This window comes from Lactuca virosa, chromosome 5 (genome assembly GCF_052849685.1).
Source record: "Lactuca virosa cultivar CGN04683 chromosome 5, Lactuca_virosa_CGN04683_v6, whole genome shotgun sequence".
In the NCBI taxonomy this organism is placed as follows: domain Eukaryota; kingdom Viridiplantae; phylum Streptophyta; class Magnoliopsida; order Asterales; family Asteraceae; genus Lactuca; species Lactuca virosa.
In genome coordinates this window covers 373272947-373293120 of record NC_136430.1, presented here as the reverse complement: position 1 = coordinate 373293120, position 20174 = coordinate 373272947, and positions in this window count along the sequence as shown.

Genomic DNA, 20174 nt, shown 5'->3' with positions numbered 1-20174 from the left:
GTAACCAACGTCACAAAGTTGACTGATGGAGATGAAGTTTCCTTTCAGTCCTTCTACATAAAACACGTCCTTCAGCTCAATCGTCCTGCACTCAAAAGTTCCAACACCTGTAACAGCTCTTCCACTATTGTCACCAAATTTCACCATCGGGCCATCTTTCTTTGCAAAATTTGTAAGGAGGGACTTGTAACCGGTCAAGTGTTTAAAACTTCCACTGTCTAGGTACCAAGTTTGACCTAGATTTGGACTTGATTCTGTGTCAGCATGAGAACCATCAGCGTCATATATGCCATCAGGGGAATCAGTTACAAGATCCATGAGACCCTTAACATTCAGCGCCTCATCTTCAGATGTCTCCTCTTCATCCACCCATTCTTCATGATCTTCATGTTTTGCAATGAAAGCCTTTGGCAAAGATATGTTTTCTTTCTTCATATGAGCCACCAGCTTCTTGTATATGACTTCATAGTTCTCAGGACTCTGGGTTTCTTTCTTCTCCTTGCAATCCCTAGAAAAATGGCCAGGGCTTCCACAATTAAAGCAGATACCTGATATTTTCTTCTTTGAGGTGGATCTTTTTGTTGAGCTACTTCCCTTGAATTTAGAGTACAACGCTGGCAACAAGCTCATCGGTGAGATCTTCATCACTTTGTTCACCCTGATTTGAATTGTGTTATTCGCTGATGTGCTTTGTTGTTTCCTTTCGAGACATCAGGTTAACAAACTTTTCCTTGCTCGAGTCCTTCATGATTTCCTTAAGAAGGGCCTTGGTCTCTTCATAATTTCGCAAATTACCGAACAACGAATTCAGATCCATGGAATCGATCTTCTTACCGTTTTTAAGAACATCAGTGTAATGTTCCCAGCTCTTCCCAAGAGAATCGAGAAACTTTAGAACCAACTCTGATGAGTGCTTAACGATTCCCATCCTGTACATATCATTAACCAAACAATTAAAATTATTGAAGGTTTGAGTAAGAGACTCACCTTTTGAGCAAAAAAATGCTCGTATATTCGATTAAGATTGTTGATGGTTGTAGCCTGGACATCCACAGTGCCTTCATAAGCCACCGTCAGCGTGTCCATCATCTCTTGGGATAATAAACTGTTCTGCACGAGATGATACACATGGTATGGAATAGAATTTCCAATAGCAGCCCTGACTTTTACATCAAGACTGAGCAGTCTTTTGTCATCGTCATCATAACTTGTTGTTGGCTTTTGCTTCAGAGGGGCAACAGGAGCGTTGTTTGCCATGGGTTGGTACATAGGAACATGGGGATCTTTTTCAACAATATTTTTCATCTCATAGTCAATGGTTTCAAGAACCACCATGGCCTTGGTTTTCCACATGGCGAAGTTGTGTTCATCGAAGGGAAGAATTTTATTGAGATCAAAGGACTTGGAATTGCTTAAATTCGACATGATAACTTGAGTATATCACAAACCTACTATGATACCAATTGAAGGCTTGTATTATGATCGGATATACTTCAAGTATGAACAAGAAAAGCAAAAATAATCTAAACGAAATAATCAACTTAAAGTAAATAACACAGAAGTTCTCCAAATGTTCCTTTCACCAAGAAAAGAGGTTTTGTCTTCACCAAGAAGACGATTTTGTCACAAAGACAATTGACACAAAGTCACGATCATTGACGCACACCATTAGGGTTTGACCTAATGTTGTATATATACTAATCTATACATGAAAATCCATTTATTGAAGGGATTGAATCTAATCTATACTAAGAACAAATCTTATCATAAAGATACGGGATCTAATCTATTCTATATATATCTATAATAACTACCTAATATACAAAAGATTACAATGGAACAACTATACGGTAAGCCGACACTGTTGGACTTGTAGACGTTGGCGTTATCGACTCGTAGACGTTGACGCTGATGAATCAGCATGTTATGTGTTTGACTCATCATATCATAAGGTACGACTTTACAGATGATGGTTTCCATTGAGTGTAGATCCAACAAACAAGCTCCTCCTCCATCTTCTAGCACATATTCTGGACTATTCAGAGTCTTCAGGATCTAATCTTTATGTGTTATGTTTCGAGATCTAGACTTTAATCCCTTATTCTTCATGTTTAGGTTAGTTAGTGGGTGGGATCCCATAAAGTTGGCAACTTTATGGATTCTTGAGGTCCCCTTGTGGTTATATGTTCCATATCTAAAGTTTGATTGAGTCTTGATTCCTGGAATGAGGTTGTGACCTCATTTTTTTTTACCATTTTTGACCTAGTTGGAGTTCAAGACATACATTGGACATGCATGTCTATAAAACACCAATTTTTCGAACTCATTGGTTGAGAGAAAGCCTTCTGGAAAGTTTGGATGCGTAACTTGAAGGATTAAGAGCTTAATGCATTAAGGTGACCAGATCAGTTCCCACGACGTGGAGGTTTAGCTCCCACCATGTGGCATTAGGTGGTCTTCGCGACTGTTTTGTCATGAGGTCACCATAGCGTGGCAAATGTTTGGCCACGACGTGGTGACCGGTTGATGGACTTTTGATCGTTGACTTTTGGTCAACTTGAAGGTTTTGGGCTTTGGATTGAGAATTTGTCCCTAAATTGTGGTATACGTGACTCGTAGTACCGGTTCTTGGATTGTGTGAGTTGTAGGTCTCGCGAGGCGGTCCGGGCAGACTGAAGGCTCATGTGTGCATGCATTGTATGTGTATTGTTGTGTGAGTATTTTGGGGGAACTCACTAAGCTTTGACTTATAGTTGTGGATTTAAATGTTTTAGGTACTTTAGAGGATCGGGGGAAGATGAATGTGTGATCATACACATCATCCTGTTGATTTATATATGAGAGATGTTATTAATACTTTGATTTTTATGGTTTTGTTTTGAAACAACGATTTGAATACTTTATGGATTTCATGGAAATGTCTTTTAAAATGAAAATTTTTTACTATGATTTTTGGTACATTACAATTAAGCTAGAGCTCGGCTCGGGCTTGTTTAAAATCGATTTCGAGTCAAACTTTTAACGAGTCGATCTCGAGTAGCTTAACTCGTTTGCATTCTTAGTTGTGACAACTTGTTTATTTAAGTAGGTTGAAATCTCTTATTCAAACCGTTTATTTTATGTCATGTTTGTGTTGGATTAACAGGTTTAAGGTTCGATTTTGTAAACATGAGATGTCGGGTCGAAACACCAAACAAGTTGAAAAGACTTGACACTAACTTTACCCGTTTAAATTTTTTGTTGTATCGTGTGAACGCATTTATTTAAACGGGTTCAAATCTTTCACCTAAACTTGTTTTGTGACAGATTAGAGGGTCATTTTATGTTTTACCGGCTCTAACACGTATCATAATACAAAACCAGTTACTTAAGATAAAAACAAAAATCATATGAATATATGGTTTTATTCGGTTTTTGTTTTCGTGTTTATATGAAAACTTGAATCAACCAAATATTTTTTGTTTTTTTAATCTAAAAAACCAAATCAACGTTTTATTAAAACGGCTCGATGCTTTGTTAGCAACAGTTTTTCTACTTCTTTTTTCTACACAACCTGATAAAACAAATAAGATGTACATAAATTATATTTTATGCCTTTACTTCATTTTCCAAATGGTGATTGACGCCTGACCACGAGTATGACTAGAAGAAAACACGCAAGATCCACGTATTGTGGACTCCTTCTATTCACATAACAAGATCCTTCGTAAAAAGCTTCTAGAACATACAGATTATTTAGTCAGTTTTAATCATTGATTTTTGTAAGAACTAGGTATTTGATATATTTTTTTAACATAATCAGATATTTGTTAAATTTTGATTTGAAATTAGAAAAAAAATATTTATTTTTCAACAATTATAATTTCAATACAATAATATTTTTATTAGAACGATACAAAGTTAAAAATGTTAATATTTTTTATAATATTATAAATAGTATTCGTATATATCTTTTATTAAAAATATTTTTTTTATTTAACTAAAACATTATTTTTTGTTTTGTTCCTATTTTCTCCTGTTAAAAATAGAAAATTGATGTCTTGTGATTTTGATTTTCTTTTTATTTTTGAATACAAAATATATGGCTAGAAAGTGGTATTTGTGTACCCCAAAAATATAACGGTCTTATTTGATCTCTTCCGTATACATACTAGGTGCATTTAAGAGCCATGGTGATAAAGTACGAATCAAAAGGGTAATTTGGGTATTCCCTTTACAACGGTCTTAATCCTTGGAAAAATGTAAGTACAATGCTTTTATAGTTAAGAAATTCTAAGTATGTTAATATTATGGGAAAATAAATAAAATTATTGATATGACATTATTTAACTATGTATTTTAGGTCATTATATTAATATATTTGAGTAAAAATGTTATATTTTAATATATATATGATACTTAATATGCTTTGAAATGTTAAATTATAGTTAAAATTGAAGTTGAGATGCAAAAGGATAAGAAATGAGTTGAAAAAAGATCAAAAAGGATGTTGTTGAACAGTTTGACCCCTCGTCAGTGTTTTAACCATATCTTATGACTCGTAACTCTGATTGACGAGACTCAAAATGTTCTGGAAACTAGAAAAAAAATTCAGACAAATTTCATGTTTTGAGAAAATTCTGATTCCCAGTTCCCACGTCATGGCAAAGCATTTCCACGACGTAGCAAATCAGAAAATTGCATGCATAGGAAGATTCCATCTCCCACGGCGTGACAAGTCTTTCTCCACATCGTGGTAACCTTGGAACCTATAAATAGAGCCAAAAATTATCCCTAGTGATATATCTTCAACCCTAATTCAGTCCCTACTAAAATAAACCCCAGAAGTGTCGTTTTGAGGGTCTTTAAGGCGGCCGAAGGGTCGTTAAGCTGATATGGAGTAAAGATCTGAAGGATTCGAGAGTGGATTTATGTCAGGAATCATTCGTTTTGATTTTTTTGACCATGATTAGCATTCCAATTGTTTCTATATGTGCTTTAATTTTTGAATTAGGGTGGTAAAACCCTTTTGCTTTGCGTTTATGGTTAGATGAATCATTGAGATTATGGATTAATTTGCTATTTGGATTGTTTATTCTTGTTTACATTATTTTGTCAAGTTTGATTGAAAGATCCATATGTGTTAATGATTGCTACTTTATTCATTATTTATGAATTAATAGAGTTTAGATGACCATTCTGATTGTGTTAATTTGAATCATAGTTGTCCATGATTATTGGTAATTATGACTAGAGTTTGATCAAAACCTAGGGTTAGGATAATAAAGTGATGGACTTTAGTGTGTATGCATAAGTATATAATCATTCTATGCATGATTTAATTCCTAAGATCATTAGGATTAATAAAGATCAAATCTTGCTTAATACGAACTCAACAATGAATTTATGGATAATTAATGGCATGCCGATGAAATTAAGAGTCTTTAGATTCATTAGGATTAGTAGTCTGATCATGATGCTAGTTATATTAGGAATCGATGAATAACGAATGAATAGTCATTGAACTTGAGTACATGATTTTGAGATGTAATCCAATCTAAACCAAAGTATCTGGAGTGACTCATTTCGAATCAGTTTATTTTTTAGTTTAGTTATTGATTCTCTGCGATTTAATAATAAACCCCCATTTTCTGCTTTCATTTATTTAATGTAACCTATAATCAAGTATTATAATATTAATTTACTACCATTCCTCTTGATTTCGACACACTTGCTTATCAAAACTATACTATATCCGATCAGGTTCACTGTCTGTAAGGTGTGGTTTAGATGCGATAGACTAGGAATTATAAACAAAAAACTAGTGATTAAAAAATACACATCACTTATCATTGTTATTACAGGTAAAACCCAAAGTATATTGCCAGTATTGATAAAAAAGAGTAAAGGTCATTCCTATTTCTTGCAGGAAAGCTTCCTGGAATATCTTTGTGCATTCATTTCAATCTCATTTTAATTTCTCACTGCCACAAAATGCATTAAAACTTCTTGGAACATCTTTGTTGTTGAAGGGTAATTTAGAGTTTTTATTTGTTTGCTATGATAGTTAAGTTATGTTATTAGTTAGTAGTTATATGTTAGTTATCGAATGGTTAAATGTAGTTATAACAATCAGGATTAGTTATTCCTAACTGTTGCCATGAAGGGTTTTGATGGGTAGTAGAAAAGATAATCTCTTAAAATCATTTCAAATATATTTTATTTTAAATCAATTGTTGAATTCGGTCCCAAACATTCTATTGACAAATCAAAACAAATTTCATAGTCAATTAATCTAAAATATAAATTTTTAAGTACAAGAGTGACCAATTCAAATGACACAACAAAATTTTAAATAAACCATACAAACTATGGTATTCTTAAATATTCAAGCAATGCTAATTCTAAGTTGCTTCTTCATCTGCGAGTACATGTCAAGATAATATGTTAGGCTTGGAAATCCTAGTGAGTAATATCAATATTCAACCGTGGAAAGGAATTGGATAATGACATTAACATAATTCCTAGGTCTTTGATTCCCAATAACATTTATAAGAATGTTTTTATAAATATCAAACCTTTTTCAAAAACAAATTTTAAATTACATTTAAATATAAGGGTAAGTGAAATTATAAACGATAATGAATGCACATGCAACTAATCCCATACCTAATTTACTAATCTCAAGTAAGTCTATTTCCACTAGAGTCCCGATGGTCTTATAGGTAAATACTCACCTCAGTCTAAAAACTATCCTTCTTAACCTTGAAAATAATGAAAAGGTTTCTACTACTTCCCATCCTCTTAGAGAATAAGTTGAGGACTTAAATACTGATGGATTTTATAGGTTACAATCAAATTATTTGCACATCGAGATTTAGTTAAACACTTATGGGTACATGAAACCTAGAAGTTTATGTCTTTTTATCAAGTTATAACAACATACTTATGAAACAAACTTCTAACCTACATAAATCGAAAATTTGATAGTTAGAACACATACCTTTTGCAAAAATCGAATAATGCAAACAACTCTCTTGAAATCTTCCTTGGAAAGAAAGCACCATTAATGTGAATGCCTATAATGGTTCACACCCAAACCCTAAAAACCCTAGGATCTAACATATGGAGAGAGAGAGAGAGAGAGAGAGAGAGAGAGAAAGAGAGAGAGGGGGGAGAGAGAGAGAGGAGGGAGAAGAAAACTAGTTTCTTTTTCTTGAGTATTTAGGGATCAATTCCTGCTAGGGATATAGTCCCTATTTATGGCTACTAGAAACCTTAACTTGAATATTAAAATAATGGTACCTTAACCTAAATCGAATCTGTTTCCTTATCAGCTATTGGAGGCTTCTAGAATATATCTCGAACCTCCTCAAATCGTCCATGCATAGGGAGATTCTAGAATTGTCTCCCTTGCTCAACTATTGAGTAATTGCAATTCAACACTTGCATCCTTAATTAATTCTAATTAATCCACAAATAACTTATAATTAATTCTGATTAATTCGTAATTAATTATTAAATATTTCTTATTAATATATTAATCATATAATATATTAACAAATCATTTTATCTCTCTCCTTATATTAGTTCTAGCTATTTTTGATTATGAGGGCAACCTAAAAAGGACTTTACTTTTATTCACTAAGATTATACCAATTTAGTTAAGACCTTAGACACCTTAATCCAACAAATGCCACCTAAGAGTATCATTATGTGTAAAATCTGGTTTTAGGGTATAACTTTTTGCATTATTTTGGAGTCTTTAAGTCTTACGTTTTCCACTGAGTAGTAGCGTGACTAAGTTAAATGTCACGACATGACATTTTCACGACACAAACTTTAATGAAGCTCGTGACGTGATGGGTCTGTTGGTCCAAACCCTAGAAGCCTCGATTTTTAGGCCTATTTAATGGCACAAACCCATATGGTTTTGTTATTCACTCAGCCTCCATCTCAGAAAAACTCTCCCATGCAAAATCTAGTATCTTCTTGAGTTTTTGAGAGAGATTTTCCTCATTGGTGAAGCTTGAAGGCTCCCTTAGTTGCAAGAAGTTGATTGTTGAATTCAGATCCAACAAGCATCAACCTTCCTTCCTTGCTTAGGACCTTTGTGAGTATTCAAGTTCTATGATTTTTTCCTTCTTGAATGATAGATATAGGCTATTTGGCTTGATTTTGGTCCTTTCTTATTGTTTGGGTGGAGTTTGGAAAAGTCCATACCTAAAGGTTGAATCTTGGGGTCTTCTGGATCCTTTGAGACAAATTGAGTTGGTTGTTATCATTTGATTTCAAGCAAGGTCATGAGCTCATTTTGGTCCCTTTTGACCTAGGTTAAGAGATCTTGATATCTAAGGCACCCAAATGGATAAAGTTTGGAACTTTATCCATTAAGACCATGTTTTAATAGGTTATAGAAGGTTAGAGTTAAGTATTAAATGATTAAGACCTTAGGGAAATGATGGTTGTTAATTCAGGTTTATCGGTGTGACTTAGGGGTCTTCACGACTATTTTGGCATCGAGTTCACGATGACCGTTAACTTTTGTTTATTGTTGAACTTTTTACCAGTTTGACTTTTGGTTAAACTAAGGATTTTAGGTTATAAACTAAGGTTTTTGACCTATGATTGGTTTAGGTGGTGTGTATAGTTGATTCTACGTGACTTTGGATTATGTCATTTTAGATCTTTGATTTAGGTGAGTTTTCTCACTATATTATGTAAGACATAGGGTGTCAATGTATGTTTGATGTATGTGTAGCTAGTTATTATATGCTTATATGCTTGTTGGGTTGGGCCTGCATGATTGAAAATGACATGTTGGGCTAGGCTTGTTATTTGTATGGTATGTGGTATTTTGGGGAACTCACTAAGCTTTGTGCTTACAATTTTAAGTTTTAAAATGGTTCAGGTTGTTTCAGTAGCAATGGAAAGAGCGTGGCTTGATTACATTGTATCCATTGGAGATTTCCGCATTTTATGACTTCTATTTTTATTACTCTGATATCAAATTTTGGAATTGAAAAACTTATACTTTGGCTATGTATTTATCTTGGAATAAAATTGAGATGGTTTTATTACTATTAAAAATGAAAAAACACGTTCTGTAATTTGGGGCATTACATTATCAGTATTAAAATCCTATTAAGACATATTTAGTCACTTATTAAGCTCTTAATTCCAAATGTAAACTTTTATTGTTTTAAAACCTTCCTTATGTTAAAACATTAATGTAGCAGAAAACTGCATGCGATTTTAAGTTTGTATGAAAAAATTATTACCAAAACAAGTTTTTGTGGTGACATAATACATTTCATTCCAGAGACTAGTACACAACCAATTTTGATTTGACACAGCCCGTGTCATGCTAATCAAGCAAAAAACGACCAATTTTCCATTTTTAGACATCCTACTTTGGTCCTAATGTATCCAACTGTCCTATAACTTCCATAAATGTCTTCATTTGATGTAATTAGTGTAAGTGAATTATTTTAAACTCAACTACATCCAATTCACTTAATGATTAAGTGTTTAAGTGCTTAATGCTGTAAGTGCTCAAAAGGAAAGCCCATGAAAGCATAAAATACTCAAAATAAGCCATGAATTCTTCAAAACTTTCTAAAACATTAATTATGACTCTATGAACTAATTCTTACTAGAAAATATTCCAAACATCCAAATGAAGCTTTAATTAATAAAAATCGAATCCAAGGTTGAAGTTGTTGCTTTCATAAACTACTTTGTGAAAACATGATTCTAATTCTAATAAATCAATTAGGTTACATAACATTTCATAAATCCTTTTTCAAATAAGATCATCAAATTTGGCCAATAGATTCATTTCAATAAATATATTAAAATTTAAATAACGTAAGGACGTGTTTGTTCCCTAATTGATATAAAAATACCCATAAGAACCCTAAGTCAAAGTTGAAGTGTAATAGCCTGTATTATTCATAAAATATTTCACATCAAATTCTGGAAAGTATTAAAGTAATTCACATTGTTTACAAAGTCAAAGTTTCAAAAATGTTTTTCCGAAAGTATTTCCAAAAACATGTATAGGTGTACCAATCGATATCCTAACCATAATTCAAACAACAAGAATCAGTACATGAAACAAAAGTCCAGTCTAATTTTTTGATGCTTCTAGGTCCACCCTCTCTATGGCTTGCTACGTGAACATATAAACACATGGAGACAATATCCATCAAACAACGTGTCTACTGAATTATAACATAACATATCATACATAAAACAATCTTTCATCTCATTTCTTTTCAATATCTAATTTGTCACAAGAGTAACCACATTTTGTTACTCTTCTCGGTATACAATTGATCGGACTCTAACCTCTGTACAATTTCCATGCAAAAACTCAAAGAGATCTCATTCTTATCTCTTCTTAAACAACATACATGTGCACATATTAACATAATTAATAATGCATTCATAATATCACATTAGTTCATATCATAAATACACATAATATAAAATCATATTATGTTACCATCTAACAAGATCATATATGTTCCACATCATATCTATCTCATCAAACCATACTCTAAGTAAAGTTATAACTCGCCTATTTTGTAGATAATAGCAACCTACTTTCATACCTTCTACAAATCTTATCTTGAAGGACCCCAACTTCTCCTTTTCCACAACTTATGCCAGCCATACATTAAGCCCTTTATATTATGTCCTAAACCATTAAGACTTTAATAGAGACTTTAGCAAAAAAAACTCATATTTTGGATAAAACTTCAACTTGACAATACTTTGCCCAAAAAAACTTATCAAACTACTCAAAATAAGCTTTTTAACACTTAATATAACAAGCTCTTAACACATAACAACTATTTCATGATTTTCCAATTTCTAGGGTTTCAAACCCTAACAATTAAAACGTTGATTTAACCATAGAACTTCCATAAAAAATCAGGTACTAAGCTTCTCAACAGGTTATTAGACATTACTAACAAGTTATTTATGACTAATCTTTCATAACTAGCTCAAATCACCAAAACAACATTAAAGCCCTAAAAGGATTGAAAATGGAGAAGATGATAACTCAAGGAGCTTCTAGTGCTCAAACCTTGCCACAATCCCACTTGTTCGCCCTATGATCCTTCTTCAAACTCAAAATCATGGGACTTTCTCTCTCAAAAAAATGATGAGTGTTTTTGGAAAGACTGACGCTTATCGTATCTTTAATTTGTCTCGAAACCGCACCACAATAGGCTTTTTATCGTACCGTGGTGACTTAAATGAGCCTACAATTAGCTCCTTTCATGTTGTAGTAGAAATCCCTGGTAGCAACCTGTTGGGTTATGAGCATAACATCATTCCTATGGTGTTCATACAACCCTAATTGCTTTGATCTAGGTCTTTCTAAATAAACATACAACATTGAATACCAAAGCAATAAACCCTAATTGACTAGCATACAAATCTGAAAAACACATATGATTAGGGTTAGAAAGTTTACCTTGATTGTTATGTAGCAATAATAATCACAATCCTTCTTATTCTTGACTTCTGAAAGCCTAGTGCCTCAAATGTTGCACCTCTAATGGAATCACAAACACTCAATGCAACAAGATGACTTGGAGAGGGAAGGATTTCAGCTAGGGTTTCTCATAGAACTCATGGGGGCCAAAATCATGTGTAAAGGGTTCCTTATATAGTTGTGTGGGCTGCTAGGGTTTCTGAAGGAAACCCTAATTCCTGATTAAGGCCTAAGCAGCCCATGGATTCCTTCCTTAGAGCTCTTTGTACGAAATCTTATGGGCTTCCCCATAAATTTCATCCACTCCACGCTATGGAGTCCATCATCCCAACTAGCAACTAACAGTTAATTGCAATATCAGTCCCCTTTATTTAATCGGTCTCTTTTGATCACCAAATTAATACGAAATTAATTTCTGATTAATACTAATTAAATAATATGATTTCCAAATAATATATTAAACTTGTAATATATTAATAAAACCATTTTCGAGTACCAATTTATTATTCATATAATAAATTCTACTCTCTCCTCTTGTCATCCTATCAAGTTGCATGAGTGAAGGCAACCCAAAAGGACCATGCTCATCATCGGGTCAAGTACATACCAAAATAGTTATGGGCTTAGACACCTAATCCAACAGTCTCCCACTTGGATAAGTCTAATAACTATTTTACAAATACGACTTCAGAACCTGATCAACAATCGTAGCTTTCAAAATCCGTTTTCAACTCTGATCTTATCAGTAATGCGTCCTTTAGATAAGGATCATATATTCATCCATTCTAGATATCGTATGAACTGAGACATGGATTTAATCATACTCTCTGTTCATGTGTTGTTTCCCGATTTTCGATTTATGACGACTGACAACAGACTACAATTGAACACATCATCGAGGGGCTCATATATCGCTTTTATCCCACTTTGGGTAAAAGGAACGGATAAACTTCGACTCAAATGCTCGCTTGTACCTACTCATGAAATCACACACAACAATACGTTTTATAACACCAAGTTACTGGTGCGTTTTCATATTGTCAATGTGTAACCGAATTGTAAATTACAACTTACATGTCCCGGTTTCAAGAATATAAGATATTATCGTCTCACTGATCACTCGTGATAAAATCTATGAAGTGATTCAAGTGAGTGTGGGTTTAATCCAATACTCAAATCTTATTTCAGGAGCACTCATGAACACTGCAGCAGACTTTTGCTATGTCTAAAACAGTTTAGACAATCTACAGTCAGATTCATGACATTCTTTTTTCATACCTACTTACAAAGTATGATCGACTGTGGATGGTTTGAATAATCTTATTATTCGGGAAGTCAAAACATGCAAAGTGAAACACAAGAATAATAACTAATCCTATATGGCCCCAAACTTTTGAGTATAAATAACACACCTTTATTTAATCACCATATTGATTACTCATTATTCATTGTATAATGTTTCGGATAATCAACTTATTACTTGAATTATAACAACAGTTGTCCCATGCTCCAAGCATGCACACTATGTTTACCTATGGTCGTTACTTTGTGAAATAGATCAGTTGAATACATTTCCAATGATACTCATTTCACAATTCCTAAATCTTTATCGTTAGTGTAAGAATACAAAATTCTTGCCACTATTAGAATATGTTTGATTATAACATTTTATGCAACGATCCTTTTGTAATGTCACAACACCAAAGCCACCAAGACTTTGCCAATGATATTACAAAGTTCTCTATTGGAGATTGTTACAAGGCAATTCCATATATATGAAGTCCCACATTCAAAGTACATTCCTTTGAACATCCTTCTTGCATAAAAGTTTCTTATCTAGAATCATATCTAATCATAATAATGTCATTATGGTCCATTCGTTACTATACTTCCAGCTGCCCACAAGTGACCAATCCTTGGCGAACCTTAGATCGTCTTTGACAGTTGTTTAATTATTTTAGTCAAATCCGGTTCTAGTCCTTTTTCCCACTTAATGCCCTAGGCATTTGGAAAATTTAGAACGTTCGAATATTACAGCATATGCAATCGATCCTATACCCGAAGCGTATGGGACACAATTCATAATGAAAAACGTGATACTTTACCAGTTTCTTGCTATAATATTTCCATATATAGAATTCCTTTATGTTGATTCTTTTCAACATAACATCCATATATGTCCTTTGACTAAATTTGATTAAAATTTCTCGATCCAAGCTTTCAGATTTTGAAACGAAGTATAATATTCTCTCCCTTAATTATAGAAAAACAATTTTTCAACCCCTGCAACTTTGCAAAGTGATTTTTTTTTCTATAATTAATATTGCTAATTTGCAACACTTCAAATAATAATCATGCTCCCACTAACATGATGATTATATCCATACGAGCATAACATTTATGCTCCCACTAGCTTTGACACATATTTAGAAAACAGTTAGACTTCTAGAAATCAATACTTATTGACTTCCAAAGTTCATATTTCTAATACGATATGCTTCGATAAGCCTTTATCTAAGCTTCTCAAACTCATACACCTTTCTTTAGATAGCTCATATGTATGTCTAAACTAATTCAAAACTTATAGCAATAAGTCCTAAATGTTTAGACTAATTGCCAAATCTCAGAATTCGAACTATGAAGAGGGATGCCGTAATCATAATCGAATTTGAGAACGCAAATATCACAATTGCTATCTCCTTAAAATCTCTCTTAGTGAAAGCGTTTCCTCACAATCATTTTCATGAAACAGAGAAAAACCTTATGACACTTAGATTTTATGGTGTATGTGCTCTTATGGACAGAACTTGTTCATTCTTCATTCGATTATGGACAGAACTTGTTCATTCTTCATTTCTTGACATCAAGGGTCCTACCATTGCTTCCAAGTTATTTAGCAGCTCACCTATATAGTCAATGCACTTTCATTGAACAAGGTGCTAGCATTTATGCAGTCAATTGAGAACTCGTAGAACTCATATGCATAAGTAACTTTACTGGAATGGCATAGAAACAGAATTGTGTCAACACGATAGGTTATAAACCTCAAGTCGTGTGTTAGTGTCTAATAGTTTTACTCTTGATTAGTTCTTGAACCTTTTCAAGATCATTTAGGCTCCCACTGACCTCTTGACATATAAGATTCTCTTGTCAAGAAACATTTCTTGACAAACAAATATTCAAGAGTTAGTGCGGATTCTTATCAAGACAAACACTACACACATTGGTCTTAGTTGGTCTTTGTCTTATCCAAGACATCACAACTTACCAATTTCAAACGTGCAAGAGTAAGAAAAACATTTTCTACTCCACATCTAATGAGTGTGTTAAAACTTCTTAAGATGTGTCACTCAAGTCACAATCTTGGAGTATGACTCTAAGACTTGATTTTGGAACGAAGTATGACTCATCCTTTTTATTTAACCATTTCAAAAATTTCCGATTCCTCTTCTATACTAGTGCACTAAGGTGTCCTTAGATGATCAATTGTGATATGGTTTCATAATCAATAAGACGGTCATAAAACATGATACTAAAGTACTCTCCCATCTTTTCAGATTGGAGAAACTTTTATCTTTCTGCCTAATTGATTCTTTTTATCCGTTCTGCCATTCATTGAAACTTTTCAATGATTCAAAATTACAATTAATCTTGTAAGCATAACCACATTTACTAGACTTTTAGTAAATCATGATGAATAATCTTATTGTTATTTGTGGTGGACTCGACCAGTGCACAACATTGTGTACCAGATCTCCTAGTCTTTCACTTGACTCACATACTTATGTGAACAAGGAATTAATCTTAATTTTCTAAGTACCAAGATTTCCATACATCACATGACTCAAATCATATGATTCCAAGATTCTGTCCAATTGAAACTTGGGCGATGAGAATCTTTCCTTACTTAGAAAATTATGACACTACCATAAATAACATAACTAAGAATCACATCCACTTAATATTGCTTATAATAGAAACACACAAGCATCAATTTTCACAAATGACATTGCAAGGAGATATAAATAAGACAAAACTCAAAATTTATATTATTTATAAAAGGTGCGGAAAACTTGTCCTTACAACGCAAATTCGAATGAAAACTATGCTATTACATATTCCTAAGCAATCTGTCATAACTCTAAGCAACAGCTCAAAAATACGATCATCGAATCATGCGATCAAAATCCATTTCTTCGCGATCAGACTCAACTCACTTCTTCCTTTAATCTTCCTTTCTTTTCTTCGATCCTACAAAACATCAAAATGTAATCTTATCACATCATGTATTAAGAATCTAAAATAGAAAACTTAATAGAGTTAGATAATGGATTTTACCTGAAGCAGAGTCATACATCTTGACTCTCCCATCTCTTAGATCTCTCAGGTAGTCAGGGCAGCTTCGTAACCAATGCCCCCTCTTTTGGCAGTAGAAACATATGGATTCTTCTGGAATGGTACATGGGACTATCTCAGACTCAGCCTTTCTCTTGCGTAGAGAAAACTTTTCTGGACTTCCAATGTTGTCATTGCCCATAGAAGGTTGGGATATTGATTTACCAGACAAATTTGCTCGACCAGTGCGCCAAATCATTGCTGATTCAGCAGCAATAAGCAAATAAGTCAAATCAATGAGGGTCACGTCGTGGTCCATCATATAGTACTCTCTAATGAACTCACTATATGATTCGGGAAGTGACTGAAGAACCAAGTCAACAACCAACTTCCTTGAGACATCGACACCCAACATTCCATATCTATCAATATGCAACTTCATATCCAAGACATGAGCACATACAGACTTTCCATCTTTGTGTCTTTTTGCCAATAGGGCTTGAGTGACTTTGAAGTTTTCAAGTCTTCGAACCCGATGGCCAGGGAGAATTTTTGGAGGAGGTGGAGGAAGTGAAGCATGATTTCCATTTCCACAATCCAATCGTGGAACACCATCTTCATGTGGAAAACTTTCTCCAACGGATTCAGGAAGACCATAGTTGTTAGACTTCGACACCTACAAAATGGGAGAAATTCAAGTTAGTTGATTGAGTCCTTAATAAAACACCCAAATGAGATATTAAGTCTAGGACCCAACACAATATTCTACAACTTGGAAGAGGGATGACGTAATCCAGTTGCAGAACATTTGAAGGTAGGTAAATGACGATTTACCAATTTCCACCATGAAAAACGAAAATCGAAAATTAGGTTTTAAATGAATTGAAACTCCTAGATCCTTTGAGATTCATTGAACTTTTCAATGGCATGTTTAAATCTCGATTGTGCCCTTCATGTTTGCGACTGGGATGCCGAGGTTCACAAACAAGGTGTGGATAACCATACAAATTAGCTTGGTACTCTCAAAGACGTATATCACCTAATCAATGTGTCGGTTAACCATGCACGCTCCATTGATCTATGATAATCTACAAGCTACCCATTGCCATCCTTCATTGATCCCATATTAGTGTGCCAGTTAACCACACACGCTCCACTAACGACCAACAAGGTGCAATGTGCAATTTCATGGATTAGCACCAACTTCACATTTTTCCTAAAGTAACTAAGATTTGGGAATTTATAAGAATGTTTAATTACTTCTTACTTCATTATACTTATAACGGAAGGTTGTGTCCTATCCTACCCATTCGGCTAACGACCCTCCACTAGTCAAGAGTGTGGTGGGTAAGAGTGGATACCCATTCAATCGCCATTTTATAGGCAATTTCCTTAAACACCCCTTATAGACTAGCTTCGTGAATGAGGCCTACTAACGGTAAGACTGATTCTTTACTCATACATATATAATATTAGACTTTTAATTTTATATATAGTATAAGGATGTATTTTACACTTTTAAAATACTAGGTGGTCTAATTCAATAAATTATACTTTTAATTTAATTAAACTTAAACCATATCATTATGGATTTATCAACTCTCTTTTAACTATACACTTAATTAATTAATAAAGCCATAAGGGTATAATTTGAACTTTTTCAAAATACTAGGGTTTTAGAATTTAATATTTCAAAATTAAAACTTTAAAAAAAATTAAAAATTCCAAAACTTGAGGACAAATTTTTAAACTTTTCAAAACATTAGGGTTTAAGTATTTAAATTTCAAAAACTTAAACCTTTTAAGTTCAAATTTAAACTATAAAACCTAAAGGGTGTAAATTTCCAAATAATATATTAAACTTGTAATATATTAATAAAACCATTTTCGAGTACCAATTTTTTATTCATATAATAAATTCTACTCTCTCTCCTCTTGTCATCCTATCAAGTTGCATGAGTGAAGGCAACCCAAAAGGACCATGCTCATAATCGTGTCAAGTACATACCAAAATAGTTATGGGATTAGACACCTAATCCAACACAACCTACATTGGCCACCAAGCTGTGGTAACCATGTACCATGCCACGATGCAAAACACGTTGTATATGAATTACAACGAAATCTCACCCAAATCACCGCCTCAACCACCATGTTGCAGCATACCTCTCACCGCACCTTGGTTGAGCTGGAATCAACTTTTGCATAACTTTTTTCAATGTATTTCCAACTCAAATCTTAAATTTGTCAATATCCAATTTATTCACCAACAAAATAACATATTCCCATTACTTCTAAACATCTAATAAACACACAAAAGGCATAAATCAACATTTTACAATTATAATATCACCAAAAGGAACAAAATGCCCTTTATGACAAAATAACATTATACAATACTTATACTAAAAAATATAGGCTCTTACAATTTCCCTCCTAAGAAGATTTTGGTTTCGAAATCTTATCAAAATCTAAATGAGGTTATCTTTTCTTCATTTCCTCTTTCGTCTCCCGACTTTGATCGGATCCTAACGAACGCTTCCATTTAACCAACACAAGGTCAATTTCTTTGTTCCTCAACTTTGTTTTTTGGGACCCGATTATCGCTTCTGATTCTCCAACCAACCAATTCAAAGCTTCAACTCTCAGTTCATCCAAAGGGATGATTTCTTTTTTATTTCCCTAAAACTTCTTCAAGTAACACACATGAAACACATCTAAGTTCTAAAGGTAAATCTAACTTGAAAGCTTGATTCCAATCTTCTTCAAAATCTTGAACATGCCAATATACCTCGGGCTTAACTTACCCATTCTTGCCAAAATGCATCACTCCTTTCCAGGGTGATATCTTCAACATGACCAAGTCACCGGGATTCATCTCAAAAGGTTGTTTTTCAAATCCGCACAACTTATTTGGCGATATTGGGCCACTTTCATGTGAGCTTGGACAACCTTTATCTTTTCAATGGTAATTCTCACCAATTGAGGTCCTGTAAGCCTCTTCTTACCACTTCAAGCCAACACAAGGGCGTCCTACACTTTATCCCATACAATTCCTTATACGAGGACATTCCAATACTTGAATGGAAACTAATATTATAGGAAAACTCTACAATTGGCAAATGATCATCTCATCTACCGCTAAAGTCAATATCATATATCCTCAACATATCTTCCACAGTCTGAATTCTCCACTCACTTTAGCCATCGGTTTAGGGATGGTAAGCTATACTTATAAGAATCCTCATCCCTAAATCTTCTGGTAAGGCATGCGAAAACTTAGAGTGAATATTGGATCACGATCTGAGACTATTGACAATGGAACTCCATTACGTCTCACCACTTCTTCTACATACAACTTGGCAAGTTCTCTAACGGAGTTGCTTCTCTAATTACCAAAAACAATGCACTCTTTGTCCCACTTTCCGGATAGAATTTGAAGAGACTCTATTTGTCCATATGGAGCTTGATACTCAAATTTGAATTGAGAGATAGTCAAACATTCTGAGATAAGTTTGGCTACCGTTAGCTTCATCCTGGGCCACCAATACATCTGTCTCTGATCTCTATACGTCTTCATACTCTTAGTATGCATGGAATACTTAGACTGATGCACTTCTTCTAATATCATTCTTCGAGTACCTTCAAAAGCAGGGACCTAAAATCTATTCTTGAACGTCTTCAATTCTCGATCATTCTCTTCGAACTCTATATTTTTCAGCAACTTATCATCCTTAACATTCTTGGGTTTCATTACTTCCACTTGATTGACTTTAATTTTCTCTATAAGAGTGGATAACAACTCTATTCTCATGGACCTTCCACTAACACAAACTTCTGGCGACTTCCATGTAATGCCCGAACTTTCTACATCCAATTAACTAAGGATTATCAGAGTTTACTAAACAAAATGTGGAATTCTATATAAATTTTAAACACTTTACATCCCAGGTTACATTCGAGTCAACAATAAAATCATCAATGTAATTTAAAGAAACAAAGAATATACAGAGAAATAAATTACTCCTAATCTTGGTCCATGTTGTCCTATCTTCTCACGTACCACTATTGCTACATCAAACCACATGTCTATCGTGTTATATTCTATTCTATTTTCATGTTATATACTCTTATATATCTCTTTTTATCTTTACATACTCTAACCCTCTTCTCTTTTTCTCTTTCGCATACTCTACAATCTAATTTCTCCTTATCATAGCAAACATTGCTATTCTTTCTCATTTATCTCTCTCTTCGGATCTTTTCTCATGCCTTCTAATATAATCTATCCCTTACATTGCCTTCTATGCTTCTTCTCTACTCTTTTCTTGTTATCTCATACTCTTTC